Consider the following 23,879-nt stretch of genomic DNA (forward strand, 5'->3'; position numbering starts at 1 on the left):
TGAGTTTAAGTATTTTTCTTATTATCATCGTATTAACCCCTATGAATTTTCTGTCATCTTTTCTTGTTGCTCAAGGGAAGATACAGATACTGTAGTAGATTCTAAAAGTGTTTGTCTCCACCCTGGCCAGTAGCTGGTTGAAACATCTTCCCATACACCAAAAGGTTGCAGGTTTGATTCCTAGTCAGGAAGCATACCAAAATTTCAGGATGGATCCCGGGTTGGAGAACCTATGAGAGTTTCTCTCTCTCTCTCTCTCTCTCTCTCTCTCTCTCTCTCTCTCTCGCTCTCGCTCTCGCTCGCGCTCGCGCTCGCTCTCTCTCTCTCTCTGTCTCTCTCTTCTCTCCCTCCTTTCTTTTCTCTTCTCTCTCCCTCTACCTTACTCTTTCTCTAAAATAATTTAAAAAACATATCCTTAGCCTTTTGGCTCTCTGAGCAGCACCATGGCGGTGGGCAAGAATAAGCGCCTTACAAAAGGCGGCAAAAAGGGATCCAAGAAGAAAGTGGTTGATCCATTTTCTAAGAAAGATTGGTATGATGTGAAAGCACCAGCTATGTTCAATATAAGAAATATTGGTAAAACATTGGTTACGAGAACTCAAGGAACCAAAATTTCATCTGATGGTTTGAAGGGTCGTGTTTTTGAAGTGAGCCTGGCTGATCTGCAGAATGATGAAGTTGCATTTAGAAAATTCAAGCTAATCACTGAGGATGTTCAGGGCAAAAACTGCCTGACTAATTTCCATGGCATGGATATTACCGTGACGAAATGTGCTCTATGGTCAAGAAGTGGCAGACCATGATTGAAGCTCATGTCGATGTCAAGACTACCGATGGTTATTTGCTTCGTCTCTTCTGTGTTGGTTTTACTAAAAAATGCAACAATCAGATTCGGAAGACCTCCTATGCTCAGCATCAGCAGGTTCGACAAATCCGGAAGAAAATGATGGAAATCATGACCCGAGAGGTGCAGACAAATGACTTGAAAGAAGTGGTCAATAAATTGATTCCAGACAGCATTGGAAAAGACATAGAAAAGGCTTGCCAATCTATCTATCCGCTCCATGATGTCTTTGTTAGAAAAGTCAAAATTCTGAAGAAGCCCAAGTTTGAATTGGGAAAACTAATGGAGCTTCATGGTGAAGGTAGCAGCTCTGGAAAAGCTACTGGGGATGAGATAGGTGCTAAAGTTGAACGAGCTGATGGATATGAACCTCCAGTCCAAGAATCTGTTTAAAATTCAGACATTTAATGGTGACAAATAAAAAAACCTATTTGTGAAAAATAAATAAATAAGTAAAAATAAAAAGCATATCCTTAGGTGAGGATTAAAAAAAAAATTGTCTCTACATTTTGAAAACATGTAGGTAGAATTTAAGAAAATGTATAAAGAAAACAAAATATGACACGATAATTATATGCTAATACTGACTTTAAAAATATGTTAGAAAACAATAAGCATAGAAAAGTAGGCCTGTAAGTTCAAAGGAGTGGTTATTTTAATACTACATTTTAAAAGATATTGTATAGAAATAACTCATATGTGAGAAAATGTAATTCTTCTTACGTTACAAAGGTTATAGTATCTTTGCACAATGTTGTTACCAGAAGTGGTTTGTCTTAGAGCTCAAAGAATTATTTTTGTTATCTTTCTTGTTACTCTGTCTAAAGCATAATAAAATATTAACATATCCATTTCTAACTATCTTATGTTTTAAAGTTACAAACATAAAACAATCCTGAATAAATTACCCATGCCATACAAAAGAATTTAAAATAAATTACTGAATAAATTGCTGATGTGATAAAATTGCATATAGGAAGTGTTATTTTGATATGTTTTCACTATACCTAGGTAATAAAAACTGCTTAAGGATACAATCTACCATTTCATACTGTCAGAAATATTAAGAGGCTATTGTCATAAGCTCTCAATAGCTTTCCTTGCTGAGACCGGTTTGGCTCAATGGATAGAGCGTCGGCTTGGGGACTTAAGGGACCTGGGTTCGATTCCGGTCAAGGGCATGTACCTTGGTTGCGGGCATATCCCCAGGAGGGGGTGTGCAAGAGGCAGCTGATCGATGACTCTCTCTCATCGATGTTTCTAGCCTTCTATCTCTCTCCCTTCCTCTCTGTACAAAATCAATAAAATATATTTTAAAAAATAGCTTTCCTTAAAATATGTTAAGGAAAATCAACTTAGGCAAATTTTAATGAGCCATATTCTAAGTTATATATTCTATACATACATCTATATTTGATTCACAAGTATGAGCTTAATATTTAAAAGAAAACATAGTTATGTAATATATTGCTTCTTATATTTTGGTTAAAGATGAAAATATAATATTCTCACCATATTGGAATAATTCTCAGATTCCTTGTTTACCCTTTAGGGTACTACAAAATAACTATTATATATTACATGCACACAAAGAAGATAAGGAATATTTAAGGGAAAGTGCAATAAATCACTTTTATGGTAACCAACACCAGGCTGAGCTTACATAATTTTATGGAACAAGTTTAAAGGTATCAAACTTTCTCAAAGTTTTAGTCAGCCCAATTCCCTAAGCTTTTATGCTTTTGTAATAGCAAAAATTAGACTGATTCTAAGATAGCTATCTTAATCACTGTAGATGAAAGAACCCAAAAGAGTAAGTTGAGAAGTAAGGACACTAATTTCTGCTTTGTCACTGTTTGTGTGATTCGGGTGAAAACTATTTCTGGCCTTTTTTCTTAAATTACAAATCAAAGAGGTTATTTGTCACTGTGTGATTCGGGTGAAAACTATTTCTGGCCTTTTTTCTTAAATTACAAATCAAAGAGGTTATTTCTGTTTCTAAGGATCTACTCCTTGCTCTAAATTATATTAATAATTTGATTGTTTTGAACCTTAGAAAGTTTTATGGTAATACATGTACGAGGAAGTTATCAAAAACAGACGTATAGTTTAATCACTATTTGTTGCAATAGAAAGTGATAAATGGCATAGGTTTAAAGGAGAATAGAAAGGTCGAGAATACAAGGGAAATGCAAATACAAGGGAAAGTCACTGTTAAATCATGAAGTCTGGGAAAAAGAAATTAGTGTCTGGAGACTAACAAACTTGACCTCAATTAGCACTGAGTTTCAACAGTCAACTACTTCATCTCTGTGGGCTTAATTGCCACGATTTAAAAGTCAACATGATAGCTTATAATGGAATTATGGTATATTAGATTACATTATATTATACTAGAGGCCAATACATGAAATTCCTGCAGGATGCTCAACCCTCACAGCCATGGCGCCTGCCTGGGCCCTCACAGCCCCGGCTTCCTCCAGAAAGTGGTCCGAAAAGATGACAAAAAGGTTGTTAGGCTGTCCGGTCTAATTAGCATACACTTTTAGCATTACAAATTAACATATAATATATGTTATACAAATACATAATATATATCTAATGCAATTGCATGTTATATATTTTATAATGTTCAATATGTGTGTGTCCATGTGTGCACACACTTATGTCCTTTCTTTGAGCTGAAGATATTGCCTCTAAATGCACACTATTTTTGTTGTGCTGTGTAGCCATTAAAATTTTAGTTAGGATATTAGCTGATAAAATGTCACAATTTTAGATAAAGGGAAACCATTTATTCAATAATGTTGGAGGTGTGCCACAGAATATAGAAAAATAACTCCCTAAATAAAAACTACCTCTAGAAGATTTACATTTTATTTGAGGATGAAAAATAAAGTGTCCTGAATTAGATTGTTATGTTGCCAAATTATCTATAGTTTAATCTTAGAGATATTTTTCAATTTTAAAAAATAGGATAATTGTATTTGCAAGTGATTTGAGATACATAGACTTATTCAGCATTAATAATGATCACTGTATTATTTCATGTACTATTGCATTAGCTAAAATTTCTCATATAAAATAGAACGGCGAAGCATGAAAAGTGAAAGTGAGTAGTGGCACTAAGGTTGTATAAAAATTTAACCTTCATGTCCTTTATTATTCCATCCTCTCAGGAATGGAGGCTCACTTCAGGGCTGACATGTTCTATGCAATTATTACACTACTCTATTCTGAAGATTTATTTATTAAAGGCCATGGATTAAACCACATAAATTTGGTCTTTTTTAGAAGCCAGTCAGACTTTAGGAGGGTAGTTAAAGGGATAAATGTCATACGGGAAGTTTTAGAAGGCATTGTACCTGAAGATAAATAATTTTAAAATTTATGTTCAACTATGTTTGCCACTCAAGGTTAGGTTATTTCCTCTCTCTCACCTTTGTAAGTTCAGTTATCATTTACAAACATTTTTCTTATATGAAGTTATTCACCATATGGTTTGGATCCATTTCTGCCAAATCATTTTGCTTTCTTATTTGCTTGACTGAAGAAGATTAAGAAAATAGTAAGGTCCTCTTCCTTTCAAAAATTCGATATTGGGGTGGGGGAGGCTCAAGATAATATTCACTGTTGTCTTAGGTTGGGGTAATGTATGGCAAGTGATACATACTTACAGTCACCACTTTCATGTGTTTTATCTGTTTTTCTACCAAATCCAAACTGGTCAATACAGAATTTTTAGAAGAGGGTAAATAACAAAAATCAAAATAAAATAGAAGAGACTTGTAAAAATGGGAGCCAGTATATTTAGGGTTCTAGACTCTTATTGTGCTCTTGAGTAAATCCTTTAAAAGTGTATTCTGGACAATAGAAAAGGAGTGTTTATGGTATCAATTTTTTTTTTGAAAGAATCTATCTTCTGTAAGCCATATATATATATATATATATATATATATATATATATATATATATTAGTTATTTTAGAAGTTGATATTTATTTTCCCTTTTATGAGCAAAATAGATTATTTAGTACCTACAAGCAACCAAAGTCTTAAGTTGTAGTTAGATATTGTGGGGCTATTATTTTTAATTATTTGGTGAAACTGTGAATGTTATATATATATTCATCTTACGTGGCTTTATATTTTGTTTTCCATGCTTTCTCAGAATTGTCTATATAGGTCAACTGAATAGGCTTAATATTTCCTCAAAGCAGAATCATTAGTCCATGTGACCATCAAATGGTAACAGTTTTTTTTTAATGCATATTTCTGATGATGGCTAGCTGAAATGTAAAAGTTTTTCATAATTTCACATAGGTAGTTCTTGCTCTATTTTTATATTTTATTAGATTATTTTATAAATTATAATAAGAATATTTAGAGAAGGTTCTAACTTAAACTCACAAAGCTAGAAAGTTCATAGTTATATTTGTCATTGCATTCTAAATTGCACCAATGTGTTAATTAGGGTCATTTGAGTAATAGTGTAATAACTGAATTTACTTGCAACTGTTGCACTATTCCACTGAAATATAAGGAGATATACAATCAAGAAAGAAGAGATCTCTGAGGCCGGTTTGGTTCAGTGGATAGAGCATCGTCCTGCGGACTGAAAGGTCCCAGGTTCTATTCCAGTCAAGAGCATGTACCATGGCTGCAGACACATCTGCAGCAGGAGGTGTGCAGGAGGCAGCTGATCGATGTCTCTCTCTCATTGATGTTTCTCTCTATCCCTCTCCTTTCTTCTCTGTAAAAAAGTCAATAAAATATATTTTATTAAATAAAGAAGAAAGAAGAGATCTAGTTTAGATGGACTTTTTTACATTCACTTACATAGTATTACTCATATTCAACCATTTCTTTAATGTAGCTGTATGTACTTATAATTGGAAAGTTGTGCCAGATGGCAATTTATAGTCCTGTTAGTTTAATAATTTACCTATATTTCACTTGAATTGTTTTTCAATTAAATCCCATTTTAAAAGGACTTATCTAATAACACAACTATCAATTTCTGTGCTATGCAATTCTGCCTTTGCCCTCTCAATGATGGATGTTGTTTGTATTAACACTTCATAGAACTTCATTTAAATTCCTTGCAATTATTTTAGAAGTACAAGTAGAATTGATGCATAATATTTCCAATAATTTTTATTATACTATGAAAGGATTATTAAAAACATTTTTATTTTTAAAAGGATAAACATATTGATCATTTTCTACAGATCACTGGAAATATTCATTAGGAGTCAAATAGAAATATACCCAACAATTTTATTATCTGGCAATCAGTAATATGCCACATTATCATGTTCTTAGATAATTTTTTAAAATATCAGCATGTTTTATCCATTTCTTTTTTTTTTTTTTTTAATATATTTTATTGATTTTTTACAGAGAGGAAGGGAGAGAGATAGAGAGCCAGAAATGTCGATGAAAGAGAAACATCGACCAGCTGCCTCCTGCACACCCCCCCATGCCCCTGACCGGAATCGAACCCGGGACCTTTCAGTCCGCAGACCGACACTCTACCACTGAGCCAAACCGGTTTCGGCTGTTTTATCCATTTCTTGTCAATTTATTTTGTAATACAATTCAACATGTCTTAGTAATTCTCTCTTTAAATGGCTGCCTGAAATAGCAGAGTATGTTCCAAATGTGTTTTTTTTTGTTGTTGTTGTTGTTGTTTGTATAGTCTTTTTTATATGACTTAATAGATTATAATACATCCCAGAGCTTCAAAAAGTGAAAACTTTCCGAATAATAATTCAATGGTGAAATTGTGTAAAATTTTGGAAGATTAGGTCTTCATTTTCTGTATAATTCCTTGTGGTCAGATGTGTAATGACATTGTCTTGAATACCAAGACTCATTATTAATTTTTCTTTTAGTAATTATGAGAATTATTATTTGTGTCACATAATTTACAACAATTCTCAAATTTTTTTATGCTATTTTGTTTTCGAAATATCTACATTGTTGGAGTAAGCAACTTAACTGCAAAAACCAGGGCTTTTGTGTTTTCTCAGGAGCAAAACTATAAAATTCCTAGAAGACAACATAAGAGAAAATATAAATGACCTTGGACAAGAGGATGAGTTTATACTTACTTAATTTTAAATTGTTATTTATTTATTTATTTATTTGTTTATTTATTTATTTATTTTACTTTAAATATATTTTTAACTTTTCAATTAGAGTTGATATACAATATTAAATTAGTTTTAGGTGTATACCCTAGTTATGAGACATTATATAATTTACTAACTAGTCGTCTCGATAAATCTCATACCCATGTGACACCATACATGGTTATTAGTATATTAATAATTAGCACTGCCATGGAGGCAGGAAAGGCTCCTGCCACTGCCACTGAGTGGTGATTTCCCTGTGGGAGTGCACTGACAACCAGGGGGCAGCTCTTGCATTTAGTATCTGCACTCTGGTGGTCACTGAGCATCATAGCAACCCATTGTTCTGCCGCTCAGTCCATTTGCATATTAGCTTTTTATTATATAGGTAAGTAACCCATCAGTTCTCAACAGAGGGTGGCTAGGATTGTGCATGTGGGATGATGGACTGTATCTTTTAGGTAATTCAAGCTCTTTTTGGTCTCTAAGATATCAAGATCCGTTTTTTAGAGTTATAGCTGTGACTTTTGGGAACAAAAGCAAAATACCACCAAAGCTAAAGGAATTGAATACAGAAATGCTACAATCATTCTGGAAGTATCTGGATGAAAAAACAAAAGTGTTGATTGCAATGAGGTTGACAGAACAGTGCCATCCATATTTATAGGTAGATATCTCATACACTGAGAGAATAATGATATCCTTGCTAACATAGCTTCATAAGCAATGGGACAGGTTGAAAGCATGAGTCTTCTATTCTCTCTCTCTCTCTCCCTTTTTTTTTTTTTTTCCATGCTACCAAAATATATACCTCTTAATTATTTTACCAGATGACCTATGACCATATAGAAGAACAAAAAGATATATCCATTAATTAAATGCATCCTTAAAACCCAAACATCCATACATCAAACTCAAAGGACTTGTTCACTATGCTGTCCAGTAAAAAAAATAAGTACCTAGTCTGCATCTATGGTGTGAAATTCTCTGGGCTCACAACTTAGTTCCAAAAACCACTCATTATCTCCTTGGGTCTATGAAGGGCCTCTGGACTCAAAACTTTTTCTTTTTTAAGAATTCCTGATTTTCACACGGTGTCCTAATTCCCATAGTCTCATGCTTCCCGATCATATATGCCACAACATTTCCAATATAGAGATGATCCTACATTAATGAAGTTCTCATTATCTTGTGAATTGGAAGTTTAGGTAACATAATTGATTTAGTGCACAAACTCTTGCACCACCAGGGGAAGGAAGGACATGGAGGTTGTCCGTTTGGCCTCTCCCCAGATCAGGGTGTGGTGAGCCGACTGGGGAAGAGCTGGCTGGGGTGGGGGGTGGGGGGTCCTGAGCAGTTGGAGGGCTGGGCCCGCCCCCTGGTTGAACTCTGGTAGAACTCCTGGTTGAGGGGTAATTTGCATATTACCCTTTTATTATATAGAATTGAATAAAAAATTACCTTAAAAAGTAAAATCTTTATTAAATTTGGCATTGTGCAAATATATTTGAATACTCACCCCAACAGACCTCATGTGAAAACTTTGAAAGTTTTAAAATGGTGAAATTTGACATAGCGTATTTCCTGCTTATACTGTCTCTTTCTCATCCCTGCCTCTAGACACGATGTTAATATTTGCTGTTTGCTCCAGGTATGATGTTAAATTTATCGCTTCATACTATCTCTGATATATTATAGTTAGGCTATGCCGTTTGTTTATATCTTTCTTTCATAAACCTTCATGAGTTTTGCTACCATTCGTTCATTTTGGTCCCATTTTCATCTAGAGACTGAAGCAGGGTTAATGAAGGCCCAGGCTTGTGACCTTCTTCACAGTTTTCCTGTCCCTATTATAGATCACACTGACACTTTTACAAGGCTAGGCATTTGTTTATTAACACCCTGTTTAGAATTTCTCTGTGCTGGTTCTGCAGCAAGCCTGAATTAATTAGATTTTTTTGTTGTTGTTTTACTATTAGCATAGAAAAATGATATTGAAAATTTGAAACTGCTTTTTTAATGTCCTTAAAATTATTCTCTGTTTGCATGGAAATATGGAAGAAAGATGAGTAAGCTAATTGTCATGCTGCTAAATTTATTTCATGTAGCTTTTGCAAACCAAATAATCCATCGTACTTTGGTGTTTAAAAAATAAAGTCCTCTGATCTAATAGTTGTGAAATGTTATTGCTGTTTCCAAAGTGGGATTTCAGTTAGAACCATTAAATATTTAAGAAATCAATAAAAATAGTTATTTGAAAACATCTAAATGCACATGATCTTCATATCATTCTACAAAGTTATAGAATTCAGGAAAGAACCTCTTTTGTCTAATTTAAAATAATGGGAATGAACATTGTTGATCCTGCCACAGACACCTTCAAATATTTATTTATTTAGGATTAGAAGCATCAATATGAAATTAATATACAAATTTAAGTATTACAATTCCACTACATGTCCAAATACAAATTAAACAATGCTCCAAATTATTATTAAATTAATAGATTCTTTTAATTTAGAATAATAAAGTAAAGTTATTAGTAATTATTTTACTTTTCTCTAATAATAAAATTTTAAGAGAACTGACTATATCTTAGTTTATACTAGGCAAGCCTACTTCTCAAAATAAAACATTCAGTGATAGTTATAAGGTAAGCATAAATACTTGTAGTCCTTTATTAGGATATCTTCTGTTCTTTATCTTTTAAATTGTGAACTAAAAACAAAAAAGAGGTAATTAGTAATGTAACCATATATTTTTACCTCCTGTAGCATTTTCTCTCCTGATTTATTTCATCAAATGCCTTTTAATGGGTTGTCACCAAATTTGATTTCTAAAGGTCCCTTTATGTTTTTCAGTTTTTAAATTTTATTTTTTTATTTATTATTTTAAATTTTTTATTGATTTTTTACAGAGAGGAAGGGAGAGGAATAGAGAGTTAGAAACATCGATGAGAGAGGATCATTGATCAGCTGCCTCCTGCACACCCACACTGGGGATGTACCCACAACCAAGGTACATGCCCTTGACAGGAATCAAACATGGGACCCTTGAGTCTTCAGACCGATGCTCTATCCACTGAGCCAAGCCAGTTAGGGCATTTTGCTTAATTTTTAATCTCCTATAAACCCCTATGAAAGAATTAATACTCTAATCATTAGGCATATGATTAAGATAATGCATTTTCTAAATCTGATGAGAAAGTTCTTTTTTTAACCTCATAAAGTTAATATTGCATTAAATGTCTTCTATTATTATTTTTTTTCTTTCCTTTCTTCACTCCTCTTCCCCATGCTCTTTTTCTATTGAGATAAATTCACAAAAATCAATATTTTACCAACCACCTTTTGTGAACCTTATAAACTCAGCAGAGACTCTGTTTTATATTTCTGTACATACTACATAACATATCCAAACAAAAACAGAGCACCACTGGAATATCAACAACAGAAAAACCACCAGGCAGGGTTTTATGCTTTTTTTGCTGTGGGCAAAAACTGTTGAAGTGGATTTCGAAATTTTAAAGCTTAGGGATGGTATTATTCTGGTATTTGTCTTTACTTTGGATATTACTCTGTTATATAAACTAAAAATGAAGCTTAATGAGGAGATGACTACATTTTTAATTATATGTGTATCAGTTTTGTTGGGGGCAGTGGGGACAGCACCAGGTGTTAGGCACCTGGGGTTAGCCTGGACCTGGTGTCAGCAACCTTGATACTTGAGTTCTGAATAGGAAAAAATTCAGAGTCAATACTCAAACTATAAGAGAACATCTCTATGTATATATAAACTAGGGGCCCAGTGCATACATTCATGCACCTTGAAAGGAGCTGTGGGCTGCAAGGCTGTGGTGGGCACAAGGGTGGGTCTTAGCCCATCCTCCATGCCTCTACCTTGCACCTCCCACCACGGCTCCTGATGCCCTGTCTGCAAGGAAGGCCCCCTCCCACCACAGCTGCTCCCACACACTGATGGCATGAAGCAATTGGGGCTGGCACCAGCAGCTGCTGTGAGCAGGGCCAGTGCCTCAGCGGGGTTGAGCAGTGGCTGCTGCCCTGATTGGCCCTCAGAAGCAGGGGAGAAGCCCTCAGAGGCAATCAGGGCTAGCAGTCACCACTTGCATTCACTGAGTAATTGGGGCCGGTGCAGGGAGCTGGCAGCAGGTGAGTGGCAGCTGCAGGTACAAGTGGGGCTGGTGCCAGCAGTGGGTGCGATCAGTGGCTCTAGTACAGGCAGGGGATGTGAGCAGGGCCAGTGCCAACAGCAGGTGCAAGCTCTGGGCAGTACTGCAGCACTCAGGAGCAAATGATTTTTAGTAACCACCAGAGGCTCGCCCCAATGACAGTAACCAATGCCTCGCCTTGCTCTGGTGCCCTCTCACCTACTCCACCATCTTACCAAGGCTGACATCTGCCATGTTCCACAAGCACACTCTGGTGATGGGCAATGTCATAGTGACCGGTTGTTCGGTTGTTCCTCCTTTCAGTTTGTTACATATTAGGGTTTTATATATATAGAATCCTTACTGACTCTTGCGAACAAACAACCAGAATGACTGGAATGATCAGTCAACCAGTTGCTACGATGCACACTGACCATCAGGAGGCAGATGCTCAAAGCAGGAGCTGCCTACTGGTGGTCACTCTGTTCCCACAGCCAACTTCTCATGGCTGGCCAACCTTTGCAGTCCCTCCCCCGAGCCGGCCAACCTCCCATGGTCCTTTCCCCTGTCCTTTCCTCAAGCTAGTTAGCCAACCTCTCTCAGTCCCTCCCTCCAGCTGGCCAACCTCCCACGTTCCCTCCCTCCAACAGGCAAGTCCCAATCAGCCGGGCCCCAATTGGCTCGGCCCTGATTGGGAATGGGCAACATGGCCTCAATAGGCCCTGATCACCAGTTAGGCCTAGGGATGCCACCCGTTTACAAAATTGTGCACTCAGCCTCTAGTTTATTTGTAAAATCAGAGGTAGAAGAAATGGGCTTAGTAAACAAGTTATAGAGGCAAAGGAAGGGCCCTTGGAGCTTGAGTGTGAGGAAGGTAAAGGTGTTGTGCCTGGGAGGATTTGGGGGGGAGGGGCAAAGGAAGGGGCAAGTGAGGATGTGCTCCCTGAAGGGAGGAAGGGAGAGAGAGCTGGTTCCTCAGGCCTAAGGATTATAAGGGTGGGGGTTTTAAGGGAGGTCCCAGGGAAAGGCCTCAATAGAATATTCAGCAGTTTTCCAGGCCTGTCTCTTCAGGGTCCCTTTCTCCACTGATTGATTGGTCAGCACCAGGGCAGGTTTCATCATTTACTAGTAATGCAGCTGATCCTGAGGTCAGCCCTGGCATTTATTATCTGTTTTTGCTGCTTTTCTGGGCCTGGAGCTGAAATATAATAGAGTGCCTAAATGTTATTTCTAGGGAGGAAAGGTAAGGGGGTCCAAACTACATGACCAGCCATCTGCTAGTGTAAGAGAGGTCACCCTGGGTGTAAGGTCGCACCCTATAATTGTCCATTGCTAGGCACCCAGGGCTTATCAACCTGGTCACCTTCTGTACCTGACTCATCGTCCTTGCTCTGCTCATGTCTGTCTAACTGCCTACCACAGTTTCAAACGTTGTACCAAAATGAATGAAATACAATGTTTTAGATTATTTGGAAATTATATGAAGAAGTGATTTTTTTTTTTTTTTGAGCTACTGATGAAACAGGAGTCATCATGACTTTTTAATTAATTAATTAAATTTTAGATAAGCTTTTCTGCATTTATTCAATTTAAAACTAATATTTGCACACCAAGTAATTAAGTACAAAATAATAAACGTTATTTTTTAATATAAAATTTTAAATATATTTTTATTGATTTTAGAGATGAAGGGAGATGGAGAGATAGAGATAGAAACACCAGTGATGAGGGAGAATCATTGATTGGCTGCCTCCTGCATGCCCCACACTGGAGATAGAGCCCGAAACCTGGGTTTGTGCCCTGACTGGTAATCAAACAGTGACCTCCTGGTTGATAGGTGGATCTCAACCACCGAGCCATGGTTGCTGGGTGACTTTTTAATTTCTGATGTTAGGTAATGGGAACATAGAATTCACTATACTTTGTTGTCTATATCTATCTATGTTTGAAATTCTGCCTAATAATTTTTAAAGTTGTACAAGGTTTATCTAAAGAACAAAATTCAACTAAGTAAATAAGAGGATCTAATTTGCTTCATTGTGATTCAAGAATTGGGCAGCATCACATCTAGCAAGTAGAAGTGAAAACGGGCCAGTAAGCCAGAACAAGCAAAAAAAGGGAAACTGAAACAGAGGGTTAAACAGCAATTTATAGCCAGGCAGAAAATCTACCTGCTGAGCAGCTTGCAGCCATCTATTAAATCCTATCTTCCCTATATTGGGGACCCTTAAGAATAAAGGACTTGCATTTCTCCCCAACCAGAGGATAAATAAGGAGACAGACAGCAGAAATCCAATCAGTGTCATTTGTCAACCACACCCAAAGACAGATGAAGTTAAGAAAATAAACCTTATTTTGGTACATCAGCGGATGGATATTCTATTGAAATCTTTCCCTAAGACTTCCCCTATATGCTCCTCCTTAAAAAACCCTCATAAGGAAGGCCCAGCATGCACTCTCCTTCCCAGGAACATGCCCACTCCTCCTGCTCCCCTGCTTTCCCCACAGGTAAGCATCTTCCAAGCTCTAAGAGGCCCCACACGGCTTGCCATCAGGGCAGCATTGGGCAGCAGCAGTTTGTCCCAGGCAAACGCCCTGAACCTGTCTGTCCCCAAGGCCTCCTTTTCTCTGACTTCTTAGTGAGTGAAGGCTGACCAGCTTAGGTTCATTTCACCAGACCTTTCTTGCTTCACTGTTCCCGGCTTTAATAAACGTACACTGAAATTCACCTGGACTCACGCTGTTAATTTATTCCTTGCAGAAAGTCAGGAGCCCACACACTACCAGTTAGCCATAGGCAGACCAGTTCAGGGCCAGCTTCTCTTTCTGGTAACAGAAGGGTGCTGGGAGGGATTGTACAAAAATTGTTGTGGGGTCGAACCCTGGGTTCAAAATAAGACCACCGGAGGCTGCTAATTGATTAAAAAAGCAGGCAAGGATTTATTGAACTGGCCAGGACACCGCAAGAGCACCACCCGCAGGTAGAGTCCACACTCGCGACCGAGCCTGTTTCAGGTGTGGGCAGTCCTTTTAAAGGTCTAAACCACAAACATTTTCCTTTGTTCTGAATTCTAAATTCTAAATTCTAAAAGCTTGGAACAGCCTGCAGGTTAGTTCCCAGCCACATCCTGCTGGACATTGGAATGTGACCCTATCTTGAGAAAGCAGATAGTACAGAAGCAGAGCTCAGAGGTTAATCTCTAAAGGTTATCTGCAGTTTCTACTCCTGAAGCTACTGAGTCAGCGGGAATCAATCTCCCGTGGTCCTGGTCCACAGGCACAGGAAAATTGCCTTAGCCTCCAGGTCTCAATCTGGAAGCTGAGGCAACTACCCTATGGTTTAAGCAAGTAAGTGAGTGCCGAAGGCAGAATAGTGTTACGAAGCGAGTCCCCAAGAGATGAACCACTGGAGCCATGCTAGAGTTTATTACAGATTCGAATCCGGGCTCAAACCTTGGCTGACGCAGCAGCCGGCAAACACCCAGGTGAGAGCCCCGATGGAGGGGCAGTCCCTCCTCTTATACCTCTTTTTCCCATCCCATCCCACTGTTGGTCTCTCACTCTCTGATTGGCCCCTCAGGACAAAGAACTGGCTGTCTTTAGCTGGTCCTTAGGTGATTTACACAATCTGGCCTGTTTTGCTTCAAAAAGAATGTCTGTCCTGACTCCCAAGGGGAGTGCAGGATACTGCGGTGTTTTATGACCCCAATTTCCCAGCCCGATCCGGAGGGAGGTCTGCATGTCCTACCCAAAGGAACTCCTGGCACTGAGTTATGACTGACTTTATTTTTTTAAACTTTTTCCCCCTGGCCTGGTCTGTCTCCAGAGTCCTTATCTCTTGGGCAGATGGGGCCGACTGTCACAAATAGCAGGGTTAAAATTCAAAGAGCAGTTTTTACCCAAGTATGGTTGCTACCATCCTTCAAAATGGAAGGTTTTTATAGGAAGGTGAGTGCATGAAAGGAGATATTAGCAAAAGAAAGGATTATTTTTAGATCAGGACCCCTTTTTGGGAGAAAGGGTTTTTATCATGCAATGACCTATAACTTCTAAGGGAATGGAGATGTCCTGCCTGGCAGATTACCTCATTGGTATTGACCAGAAAATTCTAGGCCCTAGATTAAGATTATGTTTCTGCTGGAGGTTGAAGCAACCATTAGGTCAAGTATTAAAATCTAGGTTTGTTATCATGGACTTGAGCACAAACAAGGCAATTTTGGATCTGTGGTTTTCTCTTTACCTGTTAGCTTTTACTCTGAGTAAAAAACAGACAAACAAAATGTGTAAATTAAAACACCAACCACTTATTACTTATAAAACTAAAGTCAAATGGGTACTTCTGCTGATTATTGAAGGAAAATACTTAAAAGATATGCCAACCGGAAAATTTTCTACACCAAGTACAGGAAAGAAAGAAAACAGCTTTATTACGAATTAGTCCAGGCTGGGATTTGTATTACAGGCCATTGTCTAAAATGTTTTCAAAGACAGAAAGAAATTTCACCCTTTTATGTAGCCATTGCATATATTTTTCTCTAGATAACTGTAACTCCTCCTCAGGAAAGAAGACTCAACTAAGAGCAGCTTTTGTCGTGAACTTTGTGAATTTACCTGATAATTGGAATGGCCAGGGGCTAGTTACCTTTATCCAGAGCAAAGCACTAGGACAATAACCACAGGTAGTTTTCACAGGGTGGATCCAGAAGCAGAAGTCCTGTTAGTTTCCTGCCATCCATTTCCTTCTTTGGAGTGTAGGAGACAGACACTCTCTTCTTTGATGATTTTACATTTAAAAGAGATGGCTTATGCATCCTTAAGAAATTCACACAGGGGTGAGAAAACTGGCTGTAGGTTTATTTAACACCTAAAAAAATGTGTACACGTCTCAAAAGAAAGATACCATTTACAATGAAAGGTTTTCTAAAGGAAACACTATAAGGAAAGGGAGGGAGAGCTCAATTTAATTTACTTAAGCTCATTTTGCCTTAAGTAAATTAAATTTTCTTCTGACTTCTTATTTGTATTTATTTTTGCAACATTGGGGTCAGGTTCGTCTGAATTTGGCTGGGCTGGATCAAGTGTCTGTAACATGGCAGCTGTGCAGACATCTGTAAAGTATTTACTCATTTGTGTAGTCGTTGGCTTGATGTAGGTGAAAGGAATTTTTTGGGTAAAAACAGGAATTTTTGAGGGTGAAATCGGCAGGTTTAGGAAATTTTAAAAACTAAGGGGTACATGAAAAACAAACAAACAAAAAAAAACAACCACAGAGCCACAGAGTTGCAAAAGGCTACATTTCCATAAGACAAGGCAGCTAGGAGAAGTTACATTTCCATAAGATAAGAGAGCTGGAAGCAAAAAAAGATGCATATTTAGAGAACAAAGGGAAGGAGGAAGAAAGCCAGAGGGAATAGGGAAACATAAGGAAAGAAGGGAGGAGAGCCTCCTGTCCCTTACCAGGTTCCACTTTTGAGCTCAGGAGTTGCTATAGGGACCAAATCAGGATAGTGACCCCTCAGAGGGGATATCAAGGCACAAAGACCTGCAGCCTTTATAAACAATAGGAAAACGGGACTCAGTGGGACTCCTTCCGTTTCCCCAATGTGGAAGTCTGTAGGTGTTCTTCAATAATTTTTCACTTTTGCATTCGAGGTTTCATTCTTCGACTCCACCCTCCACCGGACAAGGGCCTGGGTGACCATCCTGCCCAGGGGAACATCACACAGGTTCCAGTCCAAAAGTCCCTCATAACAGGCTGGTGACCAGGAAATAATAAGTGTTTCTCCTTATCCAGCGATATAGCCCAGGTTGTTTACTTAGCAACTGCAAGCTTCCAAGAGGGAGCAGAAGCACGCAAATTCCCTGGAGGCTTAGACTGAGAACCAGCACAAAGTATCTTTTCTACAATCTATTGGTTAAAGCAAGTCACAAGGCCAGGCTAAGGGATAGGAAATAGTTTCCATTCCACTGGAGATACGGATGGAGCAAAGGAGAAAAATCTTGGCATTCTTTGGCAAATTATCTAACACCGAGAGAATATACACATTTTAAGAATGCTTTATTATGGTTTTTTACAGTTATTTCGAAACAGGGGGCTCAGGGTTCAGACTTTTCTTCCCATGGGCTCTTGCCCTCACGAAGTTTGAAGAAAAACTCTCTGCCAAAAAGGCTTCTTTAAGAAAAAATGTAGAAGTCTATTAGAACTGATACAAACCCCCTCTGGGCAGAGGTGTCCTCAAAGGGGACCCCACGGGGAGCCCACCACCCCAAGAGGAAAAGCCTGCGCGCACGCGCTCATGCCTCTCTCTCTCTCTCTTCCTTCTCTCTCTCTCTCTCTCTCTCTCTCTCTCTCTCTCTCTCTCTCTCTCTCTCTCTCTCTCTCTCTCTCTCTCTCTTCCTTTCTCTCTCTCTCCCTGATGGGGAAGGGGGTGGGGGAATCCTGCCTTATGTCCCTTTGTCTCCAGTTTATTTATGCTATAGTTCTTTGTCTGAACCTGATCCTTACTGGTCCCTTTCCTTAATTTGGGATCCCCATGTTTTCATCACTGGTCATTTTGCTACACAGAAGATGAGGGGTGGGTGAGAAGACTTCAAACAAAGAACTTTTATGCATATATGCATAACCCATGGATACAGACAATGGTGTGGTGAAGGCCTGGGATTGGGGGAGGGGTGGGCTAGAAGGGATCAATGGAAAAAAAAATGGGACATATGTAATACTTTCAACAATAGAGATTTAAAAAGAAAGAAAGAAGGAAAGAAAGAAAGAAAAAAGAAAGAATGAAAGTAAGAAAGAAAGAAAGAAAATGGAGAAGTACAAAAAACAAACAAGTATAAGAAACAAAAAAGGTACAAAAAAAGGAATGATAGTTCAATAAGTTTTACTACCAGATAGGTAATCTTTTAATAATCACTGTAAAAATTAACATAAACACAGCCACTATGAAATGGATTCCGAGCTGCCATTCTGGAGGAACTTCTTTGCACATCTTACTCCTCAAATTTTTGGAATGTTAAAACTGGGCAAGATAACCTTTGGACTGGGCCTAAGGCAACAGGTTATCTTAACTATTTGCAAAGATGATAAGAAAACAGATGTTATGATTAAGAGGCTAAAAATTAAAACCATTGCTAAGATGTTAGCTTATCTGCACTTGTAGATGTTCCTTCCTTCTATTGATGGGAATCTCCCCCTTCCCTTTCTCATAAATACCTCTTGTCTTGCCTCTGAATTGAAACACTACCTTTCGCCTGAATTAGTGCTTTCTGAATAGCTATTATTTTGGATTTCAAATACGGGTTTGTTGCCTATCACTTTTGGCTTTTTATTTTTAGGTTAACATAACCAATAGTGCTTAGATAATAATAAAACAAAATCCTATATAATAGAGAGGTGATATGCAAATCAACACTCACACCATCACAAGATGACTGTGCCCATAGTGGAGGCGGGGTTCCCATAATCAGTGATCATCAGGGACCTGAGACTGTGTGTCATGGGGTGGGATGTGGGACCTGAGGCTGCACACACTACCCCTTCCCTCCCCCACCCTCCTGCAGGGCAGGGTTTGACAGGGGACCTCAGACTCCAACCCTGCCCCGGGCACCAGGCTGGGGACCTCAGGCCATACCCCCCCACCCAATGGGGATTGAGAGGGGACCTCAAGGCACAGCCCCCGCCCCAGGCCAGGCCAGGGGACCCAAGGCCTTGCCCCCTTCCCCCTGCCCTAGGTGGGTAGACCTCAGGCTATGCTCCCTCCCCAGTGGGGCTTGACTGGGGGCCTCAGGCCACGCCCCTCACCCTGGCACTGAGCAGGGGGACTTCAGGCTGTGCCCCTCACCCCAGTGCTGGCCCAAGGGACGTGCGGGTACACCAGGGGACATGAGGCCGTGCCCCCCCCCACCCCACCCAGTGTGTGCCAGGGGACCTGAGGATGCACACTCCCCCCCCCCTCCCCCCCCCCACCTAGTGGGGCTTGAAGGGGGATTTGAGACTGTGCCCTGCCTGGTGGGGCTTGATGTGGATGGGGCTGGCCGGATCTAGATTTCACCCAATGGGGGTGGTGCTGGCTGGGTCTGGGTCTTGTGTAATTTCTAGGTGCATGCAAGTGGGTGGAGACTTGACTCTGGGTCACATGGCCTGTCCCAGACTCTGTCAGGAAGAAGATTTTAATATACATTTTACTAATTTTCTTTCATCTCTGTCACTTCTATTATAGAGAAAGAATAAATAGCAAAAGTTTAAAATTAGTTTTAAACATCCTCTAATTAATTCCCTTTTAATGTGCATGAATTTTGTGCACTGGGCCACTAGTTAAATAATAAAACTAATGCTAGGGGGTTCCCTATTTTGTCTTTTTTTCTCTTTTGAAAAAAGTTATAGATAAAATGGCTGTTTACTTCATGAGGGATTCAATAGTTTTTACTATAGTAAAAGAACTGTAAATCCATCACCATTACCAATTTAAGAACATTTTATAATAAAAAAGAAACAAATTTGGCAAAACAAATTCAAATATATACTTATTAGCATGAGGCAAAACAAATTCAAATATATACTTATTAGCAATCGTTTCCATTTCCCTCTACCATCCTAAAAGTTTTATGCAGCCACTGATCTACTTTCTGCCTCTACTTATTTACCTATCCTGGAAATATCATGTAAATGGAATTATATAACATGTGAGATTTTGTGACTGGCTTGTTTTACTTATTGTTTTCAAGATACATCTGTCTTATAACTTGTAAATGTACTTTATTTCTCTTCATTTTCAAATAATATATATATATTTTTAAAGATTTTAAAATTTATTTTGAGAGAGAGAGAGAGAGAGAGAGAGAGAGAGAGAGAGAGAGAGAGGGAGGGAGAGGGAGAGAAAGAGAGGAACATCAATGTGAGAGGGGGACATCTATTGGCCGCCTCCTTCAGGTGCCCTGTCAGGGGATGAGCCTGCAACCCATGTGTGTGTTATTGGCCAGGAATCAAATCAGCAACCTCTTGGTGCATGGGATGACACCCAACCAACTTAGCCACATTTTATTTTATTATGGCTATGCCACATCTAACTTATCCGTTCATTAAGTGATGTATTTGAATTTAAACTTTTGGCTATTAAATTTGTGCTAGAAAGGCTTTTTCCTTTGACCCCAAATATAATATGTGGTGTCTTTTCCAATATCTCTTATTTAAATCTCTGACTCTGAGGGGGTGTCTGTCAAACAATTCATTTTCATTCTGACACCATGACCTGGAGTTAGCATCAGATCTCACAAATTACCCAGCTCCATCCCATAAGACTGCCCCCACTTTGGAAGCCATTTGCAAATTCCTGGCTATCTGTACTTATTATTGACTGATATAAACTAACGTTAATTTGGATTGTAATAAAGGATAAAAGGCATTTAACTGAGCAAAAAACAGCGACTGCCTAGGAGGCACACATCCAGGTAGCAACCTAAACCATGTTTAGCTGAGACTAAGGGGAGGCCATCTTTTAGAGTGCAGGTGATAGCAGCTAAGAGATTCTTTTTTTTTTTTTTTTTTTTTTTTTTTAATATATTTTATTGATTTTTTACAGAAAGGAAGAGAAGAGGGGTAGAGAGTTAGAAGCATCGATGAGAGAGAATCACCGATCAGCTGCCTCTTGCACACCCCTTACTGGGGATGTGCCCGCAACCAACATACCTGCCCTTGACCGGAATCGAACCCGGGACCTTTCAGTCCACAGGCCGACGCTCTATCCACTGAGCCAAACCGGTTTCGGCTCTAAGAGATTCTTGTTTCCCTTTCCCCCAAGATAAAAATCAGAGGATGAGGCAAAACAAATTCAAAAGAAGAGGTTTACTGAAAACAAGAAGAGGTTTACTGCATATCTTTCTTATATAGTAGTGCTGCTTTGAAAATAAAGGGGAGGGAAAGGGGAGGGAAGGAGCTTGATGAACCAAAAGAGCACACACTAAGAGAGTGTGACTCCCCAAACTGCTGCTGGGGTCTGGCTCATATAGATGCAGAGTAGGTTTCTTTGTTTTCCAGGCTCCCCCTGTGAGCTAGCATTGGCCCACCTGCAGAGTAAAGCTTTTTGTTTTCTATGAGCTCTTAGCTTTCCAGATTCTTACCATTAGCTGGTTCCATTGGTGTAGCTGCAGAACAGAGCTCTTTGGGAAGTGCCTGAAGAGAAATTTTAAACTTATCTAGGAATGGCTTAAAAATATAATGGAAGATAATTTCCATCTATCTAACAGAGGCTCATCCTGTCTCAGAATTCTGGATAGGCCCTAGCGGATTTGGCCTCGGTGAATAGAGTGTCAGCCTGCAGACTGAAGGGTCCCAGGTTTGATTTCAGTCAAGGGCACATCTTCAGTAAGGGGCATGCAGGAGGCAGCTGATCAATATTTTTATCTCTCTTTCCCTCCCCCTTCCTCTCTGAAATCAATAAAAATATTAAAAAAACAAACAAACAAAAAACTCATCTGGGTAGGTTCTCAATTAGGTCCATTATATGTCAATGAGGTATTCAAATTGTGCAGTTCTGTTTGGACAGGGCAGGTCCCAGTCCATTGGTAGAGAAACAAAGCCAAGGTTGTTGTTGTTTGTAGTGGTTGACTCAGCCTGTGTAAATAGGCATGGCAGACTGTGAGTAGCCCAGAGTTCAGTCTGAGGCTTTTCCTGGTAAACAGAACTCCTGAAGCTCCTCTGAGTAAATGACAGCCAGGATCTTATTATTTATAAAATTTGGGCCCTTCGTTGATTTTTGAGAGTCCATTTCAGCAGATAAATACTTTCTTAGGGTTCACGTCAAATGAATCTTTTTTCTTGTGGTTCACATTAGCTCTAAATCAGGGCTTCCTATGACATTCTCCTCAGTTTTGCTAATTTGTAGAAGGACTCAGAGTACTCAGGAAGGCGCTTTACTCATGCTTACCAGTTTATTGTAAAGGATACAAATGACTACTAGCCAGATGGAGTAACCTAGAGCAATATCCGGAGGGTCCCAAGTGTGGGAGCTTCTGCCACCAAGGAGTTGGAGTCTGTCATTCTCCCTGAATAAACATGTGTTTTGCAATTCGGGAACTCCTCAAAACCAATTGTTCAGAGGTTTTTATAGAAGTTTCATTATGTAGGAAACACTGATTGAATCACTGACCCTCAACCTCCAGTCCCTCTTCTTTACTCAGAGGTGAGTAAGTCCCTCTTCTTTACTCAGAGGTGGGGGGAGGGGGGGTGTATCTTTGAAAGTTTCAAATTTCTGAGCTTTAAACAAGGATTAGCCTTTTTGGTTGCCAGCCCCCATCCTGAAGTTCTGTAGGAGCCAATCAAGAGGCCCCTGGTTAGAACAGATGTTACTACTATCACCTTTATCACTCAGGAAATGTCCAGGGCTTTATTATTACTAGAGGCCGAATGTACAAAATCCATGTAGGGGCTCAGCGGTGGCAGGCCTGGCTGGGCCTCGCAGCCCTGGCTTTGTCTGGAAGGTTGTTTGGCTATTCAGTCTAATTAGCATATTAGCTCTTTATTATATAGGATTGCTACTATTTACATTTATATTTATTGTTGAAAGTATTACAGAAGTCAGCTCTCTGATACAGGGAGGTTGCAGCTTATAGGAACAATGACCCCAGTAAGTACCCCTGTGTAGGAGAAAACCATCCCTTGAGTTCTGGTTCTGATGCCAGACAATCCAGTTCCTCCAGTATGTCCCTGGATCCCCCAAAGCTGCCACCCAGGGCTGGAGCTCAGAGGGATGGAGTTCGAGTAAGTCTGTGCACCAGCCCTTTGAGAGAACACCTGGGTCTTCAGCAACCTCCTTGTCACCCAGCCACAGTCTCCTCTAGTTTTTACAGCTCAAAGTTATGGGGGCTTTTCTCCCAGCTCTGGAGCCCTGGGGTGGGGGTCTGGGACCCCTTCCTTCTCACAGGAGGCCTCCACAGCCTAGATATCCCACCTGACTAAAATCACACCACACTTGGATATTGGGCAACCCTAGTTCCATGTCTCTGCAGCCTCCTACCAGTCTCAATGAACTTTCTTTTTTAATTCTCTAATTGTATGACTTCTGTACAGCCAGATTTCAGGGGATTTTGAATGATGGTAGTTCTGCATTTTAGTTGTAATTTTTATGTGGCTATGGGAGGTGGCGAGTATCAAAATTTACTTGTGCTGCCATCTTGGTTCTCTCCAAAAGTAACAAATCTGCTCGTGATATTTATATCTTCTTGATGTATTTGATATTTTATTAAAAAACTAGAGGCCCATTACATGAAGATTTGCTTTCCTTCCCCTGCCTGCCACACTGGTTTTCCTCCAGCACCTGAGACCCAGGCCTTCACTGCAGCCTCAGCAGGGAAGCCAAGCTTTGAGTCTGGGCTTCTCACTCCCGGGCTCAGCAAGGCTTGGCTTCTCCACTCTGGCCACAGCAGAGAAGCCAAACCTTGAGACTAGGTTTCTCCGCTCAGCCGCAGTGGAAAAGCCAAGCATCTTCAGTCTTCAATCTTTAGTTTTCGCTCTGTCCAGAGCCTTCAGTTTACAATTGGAGCCTGTGTATGCAAATTAACCCTCCAGCTTTGTTGGGTTAATTTGCATACCTACTCCTGATTAGCTGGTGGGTGTCACAGAGGTATGGTTAATTTGCATATTTCTCTTTTATTAGTGTAGATGGTGCTCATCATCTCTAGGAACACTTTTGTTTTACAGTCTCTTTTGTCTGAAATTAGTACAAACACTTCAGCTT

At 39.4% G+C, this 23,879-nt stretch overlaps 1 pseudogene across 1 annotated transcript; it reads left to right on the forward strand.

Moving 5' to 3' along the window:
* The first annotated feature begins 425 nt into the window (after positions 1–425).
* Positions 426–1,276, forward strand: LOC311620663 (small ribosomal subunit protein eS1-like; annotated as a pseudogene). The gene has a single exon. The product of its transcript is annotated as a small ribosomal subunit protein eS1-like (transcript).
* Positions 1,277–23,879: the final 22,603 nt, after the last annotated feature.

Source organism: Pipistrellus hanaki (genome assembly GCF_964339955.1).
Source record: "Pipistrellus hanaki genome assembly, chromosome: 3".
Lineage (NCBI taxonomy): Eukaryota > Metazoa > Chordata > Mammalia > Chiroptera > Vespertilionidae > Pipistrellus > Pipistrellus hanaki.